The following is a 9,121-nucleotide window of genomic DNA, read 5'->3' on the forward strand; positions in this document are numbered from 1 at the left end:
TACTCTAGTTTAGACTCTTGTTATTTCTATTTTTAAAAAGTTATCATTTTTTACATTTAATATAATGTCACATACCAATACATATGATTTGTTATAAATATGTAATAAATTATAATAGGCTCATCCAAGAGAAATGAATTCTCATATTAGTTATATCCAAAAATTTATGCTTCATCCCTCCTCATTCTTTTTCTTACTTTTCTCCTCTTCGTAAGGAGGCAGATATTATGATATAGGTTGTACTTGTATTATTATCTAACATGTTCCCATGTTTGTCATGTTGTGAAACAAGACACATATTGCTTACACTAGAAAAAATTCATGTAGGAAATAAAGTGAAGAAGGGTAAGTTTTGATATACATTCAAACTCTGTTCCTTCTATGGTGGTGGAGGACCTTGTACATCATGAGCCCCTTGGAGTTGTCCTTGATCCTTGGCTTGTTGATAATGGTTAAATCATTTGCAGTTGATCACCATACATTATTGCTGTTACTGCGTACAATGTTCTCCTGGTTCTGCTCATTTCACTTTGCATCTATTTGTATAATTCTTTATATTTTTTTGGTGATAATCTTGTTTGTGATTTCTCATGACACAATAGTATTCCACTACAATCATATACCACAACTTGTTTAGCCATTCTCCAACTGATGGACATCCTTTCATGTTTCAGTTCTTTGCCACCACAAAGAGAGCTGCTATAAATATTTTAGAACATATAGTTTCTTTTCCTTTTTCCTTGACCGCTTTAGGACCTAAAACTAATACAACCCATATCACTTCTCACTTGGACCACCCCAATAGCTTCTTAACCAGTCTCCCTATTTCAAATCTCTTTCTTCTGTAGTCCATCCTGCATACAGATGCCAAAGTTCTATTCCTAAAGCACAGGTCTGACCATGTCATTCCCCTGCTCGATAATCTCCAGTTACTCCTCCCTATTATCTCTAGGATTAAACATAGATTCTTTCCCCAGGATCTTTGCCAAGAAAACTCCTAATGGGGTCACGGAGAGTCGAACATGACTGAAACGACCAAACATCAAAAAAACATCCTCCAGTTAGCAGAAAGGAGGGAAGAGAGAAGGAAAACTCCAACATTTTGGGCACCAGCAGTGGGCAAAGAAAACAGCCAACTACTAAAATGGGTTTTTATTTGATTCTTGATGCCTTGACCAGCTTTTCCACCTGAGAATCATTTCTCATCTCCTAGTCTGTCTCAGCAAAGCACTATGAGTCACTGGGGCTTCTAAGTTTAAAACTAAACACACCTCCTCCCGCTTTCCTGTTTTTCATATCCTGCTTTTGTTTCAGCAAAACAATCGTCCAGGTTGGTCCTGCCTGCATTCTTCTAAACTTAACCCTCTCAAGGAAACTCCCTGACAGCCCTGAGAAAGCAACTGAGACACCAGATGGTCTCTTGTAGGGAGGGAACTGGAGTTAGAGGTCTTAAAAAATGGTTTTCTGTTCTTGTTTGAAAGGATTCTTAATTCAGAGTATGGTAGCTTCAGAAGTCCTGAATATGTCCTGGTGAAGCAAACACAGACCGAAGGTTTTCTAGCTAGAACAAGGGGAGAAAATGGGAAGAAAAGCAAGAGGGAAAGTCAGGGAAGCAATATAGAATAGGAAAGGAGATGGAGGGGAGTTTGAAAGGAAAGAGGCGGTAGAAGAAACCTCAGTAACAATTCCTTAATTCCTTTATAAAAACAAATAAACAAACAAACAACCTCTTACTTTCTGTGTTAGTAACAACTCTAAGACAGAGGGACAAATGGAGTTAAGTGACTTGCTTAAGGTCACACAGCTAGGAAATGTCTAAGGTCAGATTTTAACCCGGTCTTCCTGACTCTAGGTCTGGCTCATATCCACTGAACCACCTAGCTGCTGCTCCTTAATTCCTTTCTGTCTTTCTCCCTCATTCCATTACTATTTTTTCTTTTTCTTTTTTGTCAATTACACGTAATAAATTTCCACATAAATTTTCCTAAATTATATAATCCAAATTGTCTCTCTCCCTCCCTCCCTCTCCCCTCCCAGAGCTGGCAAGCAATTCAGTCTGGGTTATGCACTCTCATTCCATTTCTTTGAATTCCGTCTGATTTTGTCCTGCATTATTCCATGGCCAGATCACTGAATATAGTGTTGGACTTGGATTTGGGAAGACTTGAGTTCAACTCCAGCCTCAGAAACGTATCAGCTATAGGACCCTGGGTAAGTGACTTAATATCTTTTAGGCTCTTTTTTCTTATCTGCAAAATGGAGATACTAAAGAATTAATAAAATGGATTTCACAGGGCTTTGGTGAGGGACAAATAAGACAATACAGGTAGAGCCTATTGTAAATAAGATACTAACTGAAAGTTAGATATTATTATTATTATTGCCAGCTAGATGGCTCAATGAATAGAGTGCTGGGTCTGGAGTCAGAAGACCCGAGTTCAAATCTGACCTATACACTAGCTGTGTAACCTTGGATAAGTCATATAATCTCTGCATTAATCCACTGGAGAAGGAAATGGTAAACCATTCTAGTATCTTTGTCAAGAAAACAGCATATGGGGTCATGAAGAGATGGTCACGATCAAATCAACTGAACAACATATAATAATAATGCTTACTTTTTCTCCAGCTCATTTTACGCAATGAGGAAACTGAGTCAAACAGGGGTAAGTGACTTGCCCAGGGTCATATAGCCAGTAAGTGTTTGAATTCAGATTTGAACTCATGAAGATGAGTCTTCCCTGACTTCAAGCCTGTTGCTCTATCCACTACAACAATAACAATACCACCAAGAACAATATAATTTCTATCCTGTTAGATACTGTACTAAGCCCTTTACAAATATTATCTGTTTTGATTCTCACAGCAACTGTTTGAGGTAGGTACTATTATTATCCTCAACTTACTATTGAGGAAACTGAGATAAACAGAGGATAAGTGGCTTGTCTGAGGTCATCTAGCTAGTATTAGAGGCTGGATTTGAACTCAGATCTTTCTGACTCCAGGGCCAGAATGCTATCTACTGTGTCAACTATCACCATCCCGTCTTCTAGTCCGGATCCCTAATGGATAGAGTGTTGGGCTTGGACTCAGAGGATCTGGATTTGATTCCCATCTTAGACACTTAAGCCTTGTGATCATGGGCAGGTGACTTAATCTCTCAGAGCTTCTGTTTTCTATCTGTAAAATGGCAACAATAATACTTTATCTAGATTACTGGCTCACTGTAAGGAAAGAATTTTGCAAACCACAAAGCATTATATAAATGTTAGTTATTAGTAAGATTAATATTAAGTAGCAAATAAGTGGCATCGTAGATAGAGTGGTGGAACTGGAGTCAGGAAGAGTGCAGATCCTACCTCACACTCTTACTAGTTGTGTGACTTTGGCCAAGTCCCTTAACCCCTTTTGGGCTCATCTTCCTCTGCTATAAATTGGGGCAATAATAGTACCTACTACACAGGGTTATTGTGAGAAGCAAATGTGAGAATATATGTAAAGGAATCTAAGATTTAAATGCAGGGGGGGGTGGTGGTGGGCAGCCAGGCCAGGAGATGGGACATCCTGGGTTCAAATCTGGCCCCATATACTTCCTCTCTGTGTGACCCTCTGCAAGTCACTTAACCCCCATTGCCTAGCCCTTACCACCTTCTGCCTTGGAGCCAATACACAGTATTGATCCTAAGATAGAAGGTAAGGACTGTTTTTTTTTTAAAGCTTTACATGTCAATTATTATATTGTCATTATTATTATTGTCACTTTTCATTTCATCCTCACCTATTCCATTCTCTCTTACCTGATCCTCTCCTGTCCTGCTCCCCCATTCCATTTCATTCTGTCTCACAGGGCCAGAGGATCCAGAATTGAATGAGACCTTAGGGATCATTGTACATCATACTTTTCTTATTTTGCATAGAGCGACTTGCCCAAAGTTATATGGGGAATAAGTAATAGAATTAGGATCTGACTAGGTTTTTTGCCTCTAACTCCAGTGCTGTTTTTATCATCCCATCCCATCCCATCCCATCCCATCCCATCCCATCCCATTCTCTTTGCATTTGTTTTGTAGCCACTGTGTGCCAGGCACTCCGGCAATATTGCCAATGATGGGCTGCCCACCTTTGGTTTAAATTCTGTGTTCATGTTCACTATTTTAGCTTATAATCAGACCTCTCAGAAGCAAGATGGCGACCATGGAGAGTCTTCATAATCCTTCCCTACCTCCATTTCCTATGGACATCTCTCTACTCTTGGCCCATTCCCTCTGTCTCCAGTCCAGGGCCCAACACTCTGAGCTCCACAGCTTTTCCCCTGAGCCCCATCCCACCAGAAATGCCATCCCGTTAGAGCCCTCCTCTCATTTATATAGGATTTTATGCTTGCATGGGATCTGGGATCTCATCTGTTTAATACCAATTTAAATCCATCTTTCATTAATATTCCTTAAAAAAAACCCAAAACTTACCTTCTGCCTTGGAATCAATACTTGACTCCAAGGCAGAAGAGCAGGTAAAGGCTAGGCATTTGAGGTTAAGTGACTTGCCCAGGGTCACACAGCTAGGAAATGTCTGAGACCAGATTTGAACCCAGTACCTTCCATCTCCAGGTCTGCCTCTCCATCCACTGAGTGACCTGGCTGCCCTGTTATTCCTCTTGAAGGCTTACATGCAGCATGTTCCTTCTGATGCTTCTGTGAGGTAGGCAGGGCAAATGTTTTTATACCGATTGGGAAAGAAAGAGACGATGAAGGGTGAGTCCCTTGCAGATGAGCTCCTGCCCCCAACATCAGGAGGAAGAGAGGAAGACCCTCAGCACGTTGGGTGGAGCCCTGGTGGGGAATTTTTTGGACGGCGTAAGCAAGAATCACGCAGGATGAGTAGACATAGCATCACATGATGGGGAGGAGGGGAAATCCTAATCCATGAGCTCATAGACCCACTGGAAAGAGGAGAGAAATTGTAGCTTTAAGCCCCTCATTCACGCGGATGCTCAGTGCCTGAGAAGAATTTCGTACCCATCCCTACATGAGCTCCATTTGGGGTTTTAAAAGAGGGTGCGGAGGGAGGGAATGAGCAGTATAGAACTGTATCGCCTGCAGAGTGCTTTCCTCACAATAACCTTGCAACGTAGTGATTTAAAATTATTATCCCCATTTTACAGAGCAGGAAGCTGAATCTCTAGGAAATGATAGTCATGCAGCTAATGAATAACAAGACTCGGGCTTCTGGACTCCAAATCTAACATTCTTTGGTTCTGTTTCATGCCTCTTTGGTCCTACAGAATGAATCTCTAATGACAGAATTTAGGTGTCTCAGTTAATAATAAATAACTAGCATTTATAAAACACTTACTATGGGCCAGACACCATTCTAAACCCTTTACATGAATTATCTCATTTGAGCCTCATGATAACCATGGGAGGTAGGAGCTATTATTATCCCCATTTCATAGATGAGGAAACTGAGGCACACAGAGATGACGTGACTTGTCCAGTGACATCTAGAAAATGTCTGAGGCTAGATTTGAACTCAGTTTTTCCTTACTGCAAAGGGGACTCTCTATCTACTATACCACTTAACCCTAGCAGGTTGATGGGAGATATTTTTCTGGGGAGGGAATGGAGTGTGGAATGGCCTTTTCACCTGGGTTCCACAATTTACCCCATAAACTTTACTGCAGGTATATATTCTTGGCCCTAGCATAGTGCCAGCTTCCCAAAAGGTCCTGGTTTATCTTTATCATCAGATTTTAGGATGGTAGTAAAGAGAATGCCAGAAATCATAGCTCCAGAGACAAAGGAATCCATCTAGTGTTGACTCACTTATGGGTTCCTCAGATGAGGAAAACTGAGGCCCAGAGCAGTAGAGGCACAATGGTGGTGATAGTTCAGAGGTGGGGTTTAAACTCAGATCCTCTGCCTACAGTCAATGATCTTTTACCCTACACTATATTGTCTCCTCTCATGGGGAAGGGGAACAAACGGAAACAGTCAATAATTTGGCCAAGGTTGTTCAGTTAGGGCAGCTAGGTGGCGCCAAAGTGCACAGAGTCCCAGGTTTGGAATCAGAAAGACTCATCTTCATAAGTTCAAATCTAGCCCCAGATACTTACCAGCTGTGTGTCCCTAGGGAAGTCATTTAATCTTATTTGCTTCAATTTCCTTATATGTCAAATGGGCTGGAGAAAGAAATGGAAAACCACGCCATTGTCTTTCCCCAGAAAATCTCAAATGGGTTCACAAAGATTTGGACATGACTGAATCGACTGAACAACAAAAATGGGTGGCTAGGTGGTACAATGTATAGAGCACGGGGGTTTTGGAATTTAAAAGATGCATCTTCCTGAGTTCAAATCCAGCTTCAAAGACTTATTAGCTATGTGACCCTGGGCAAGTCACATTACCCTGCTTGCCTCAGTTTCCCCATTTGTAAAATGATCTGGAGAAGGAAATGGCAAAACCCTCCAGTAAATGAGATCATGAAGAGTCAGACATGACAGAAAGGACTGACCAAGAACAAAAAGGTCATTTTGTCACCATGGAAGAGCTGCTACTAAAACCCAGAATTCTTGACTCTCAGACCAACAATGTTCTACCATTCCACAAGACCTTTGCCTTCCTTTAAATGACAAAGAGCTCCTCAGAAATCTTTAGTTTCTCTCTGATTTTCTATCTTCTTCTCTTTCATAAATACATACATGTACATACACACAGTGGCAAAAGCTGCCCATTTCATGCTCTTAGGTATTTCCTTGGTTGGCATGTGACCGACAATGTCCTTTCCTCATTTTGGATTTTAAAGTTATAAATTCATAGACTGTTAGAGTTGGAAGGAACCGTGGAGATCATTTAACCCAATTCTTCCCTTCATTTTATGGATGAGGAAACTAAAGACTAGGGTGGGGAAATGACTTTGCCAAGGCCACACTGTGAGTTGACGGTAGGTCTAGGGCTCTAATTTAGATCCTTTGATGCCTGGCCCAGGGCTCTTGCAACTAACCCATGTTTTCTGCCTGTTGGACTTGGTGAAAATTGACTGCAAGGCTAATCCCATTAAGGAGAGAAGATGGAGGATATGGACAAGGAGGTCCTATATGAGTATGTCACTGGGAAATCCAGTGCCCAAATCCCATGTAGGAGTCCTGCAAGGTAGGTGGTGGGGAAGACTGGACTTTAATGTTCAGGGAGTTCCCTGGAAGGGTTATCCACAGTCCCTGGGGCTAGCCTATGTTGCAAGTTATTGGTCTGGTATTCTTTCATTAGGAAAATATCTCATCTGTCTTCTTGATTCCCCAAAGCATCTCTCACCATACTGGCCTGGATCCTTTTACCTTCAGGGAAGGAGATTAGCTTGTAGCACTATAACTCTGTCTTGCAACTTGGAAAATGGGCTGAAGCTTGAGAAAAATTTGGAGAAAATTGTTTTTGAGATGGCTTGAAGGAAGTAGTCTCCTGGCTTGCTTTTTGATTCCTTTACCTCATCCTTCTAAATTCAGTCTCTAAGAGATAAACTGGGAAGAATGAGGAGAGAGATACTCAATACCCTTTAGGATGGAAGAAGTAGAGAGACAGAATACTACTTCTTGGAAGCAGGCCGATAAAGAAAAAAGGAAATTGGCTGGGGAATCCCTCTGGTTTGATTCTTTGGTCTTCTGGGTGACTTTCACTTGTAAAATGTGGGAAGTGGACAAGCTGGTTTCTGAGAGCCCTTCCTGCTCTAAGGTGCCCTTTTGGCCCAGATCTTCTGTCCTTTTAAGATCATGGAAGCATAGATTTACAGCTTGAAGAGATCTCATCGATTATTTAGTCACAGTCCTCTATTTTACAGAGGATGAAACTGAGGCTTAGAGATTTTTTTTTTTACATTTTTAAACCCTTAACTTCTGTGTATTGGCTCCTAGGTGGAAGAGTGGTAAGGGTGGGCAATGGGGGTCAAGTGACTTGCCCAGGGTCACAGAGCTGGGAAGTGTCTGAGAGCAGATTTGAACCCAGGACCTCCCGTCTCTAGGCCTGACTCTCAATCCACTGAGCTACCCTGCTGTCCTGGCTTAGAGATTCTTAATGAGTTACTCAAGGACACTCATAAAGCAAGTAAGAACTCGGATATCAACCTGTCTTCTTGATTTCCCCAAAGCATCTCTCACCACACTGGCCTGGATCCTTTTGCTTTCAGGGATGGAGACAAGCTCGTAGCACTATAACTCTGTCTTACGACTTGGAAAATGGGCTGAAGCTTGAGAGAAATTTGAAGTGTAAATCCAGGGTTCTCTCTTCTCTATAACCTTTTTGTCCTTTCCATTCCCAAACTTCTAAAGTCCTTCATAAGGAAGAGGCGTTGGACCAGTCAAGGGTTCGAAGACTTTTTTACATACATACACATATCATAGATTTCTTCTAGACCTGTGATTTTATCTATATTGGTTTGGAAATTCCCTGATAATGTTTGAGAGAGACTGGGGGCAAGTAGCTAGTACGGTCAATATGTCTCGAGGGCAGAAATTGAGCTTATTTTTTTCCTTACTTCCAAGGTTGGACCTCTATCGCCTCTGCCATGTTTCCCAAATCTGTATATCTGTATACATTTTATTTTCCCTATTAGCCTAAATCTTCTAACAAACTCTACCCCAGCTTCTGTCTGCCCCCTCCTCTCGCTCTCTCCCTAACCAGAATATAAGAATTAGGAAAGTTGTTTTCCTTAGGAGAGTAGGGGTCTCTTACCTTAGCTTTGGCCCCAGAGGTGGGGCTGAGTGTCTTGGGTCCTTTGCCTTCTGCCCAGCCCAGGAGAAAGGCACCCGGGAGAATACAGAGCGGCTTAGGCGTCCCTGTCCTGAGTGGGCACTGGGTGTGTGCAGCCTCCCTCCTCCCTTCGGCTTTTCCAGCTCAGCTTCCCACCCGGCATGGTTTCCTGTTATTGTTCCTCTGAGGGTCAGGCCTGGAGAGGAAAGCTCCAGATACATGGAGACTACATTGTGAAGGGCAGAGCCACTCCGGACCTGCCCGAGGACTGCCCTTGGGATATTGTAAATTTGGAGGTCCCTGTTGATTTTATGTCTGTCCTGTTAATTTTATACGGGTAAACAGCTTTGTGGCTGGGTCCAAGGAGGGGAATTCTGGGACTCTGC

The 9,121-nt window shown here is 42.1% G+C and overlaps 1 protein-coding gene across 1 annotated transcript in view; it reads right to left on the reverse strand.

Annotated features, from left to right (window-relative positions):
• Positions 1 to 8,787, reverse strand: part of CDH5 (cadherin 5) — a 49,940-nt gene extending 41,153 nt beyond the window's left edge. The window contains exon 1 of the mRNA XM_044663236.1: positions 8,718 to 8,787. The gene's annotated coding sequence lies outside the window, so the exon portion shown is untranslated. The remainder of the gene's footprint in view (positions 1 to 8,717) is intronic.
• Positions 8,788 to 9,121: the final 334 nt, after the last annotated feature.

The sequence above is a fragment of the Gracilinanus agilis genome, chromosome 2 (assembly GCF_016433145.1).
Source record: "Gracilinanus agilis isolate LMUSP501 chromosome 2, AgileGrace, whole genome shotgun sequence".
Classification (NCBI taxonomy): Eukaryota; Metazoa; Chordata; class Mammalia; order Didelphimorphia; family Didelphidae; genus Gracilinanus; species Gracilinanus agilis.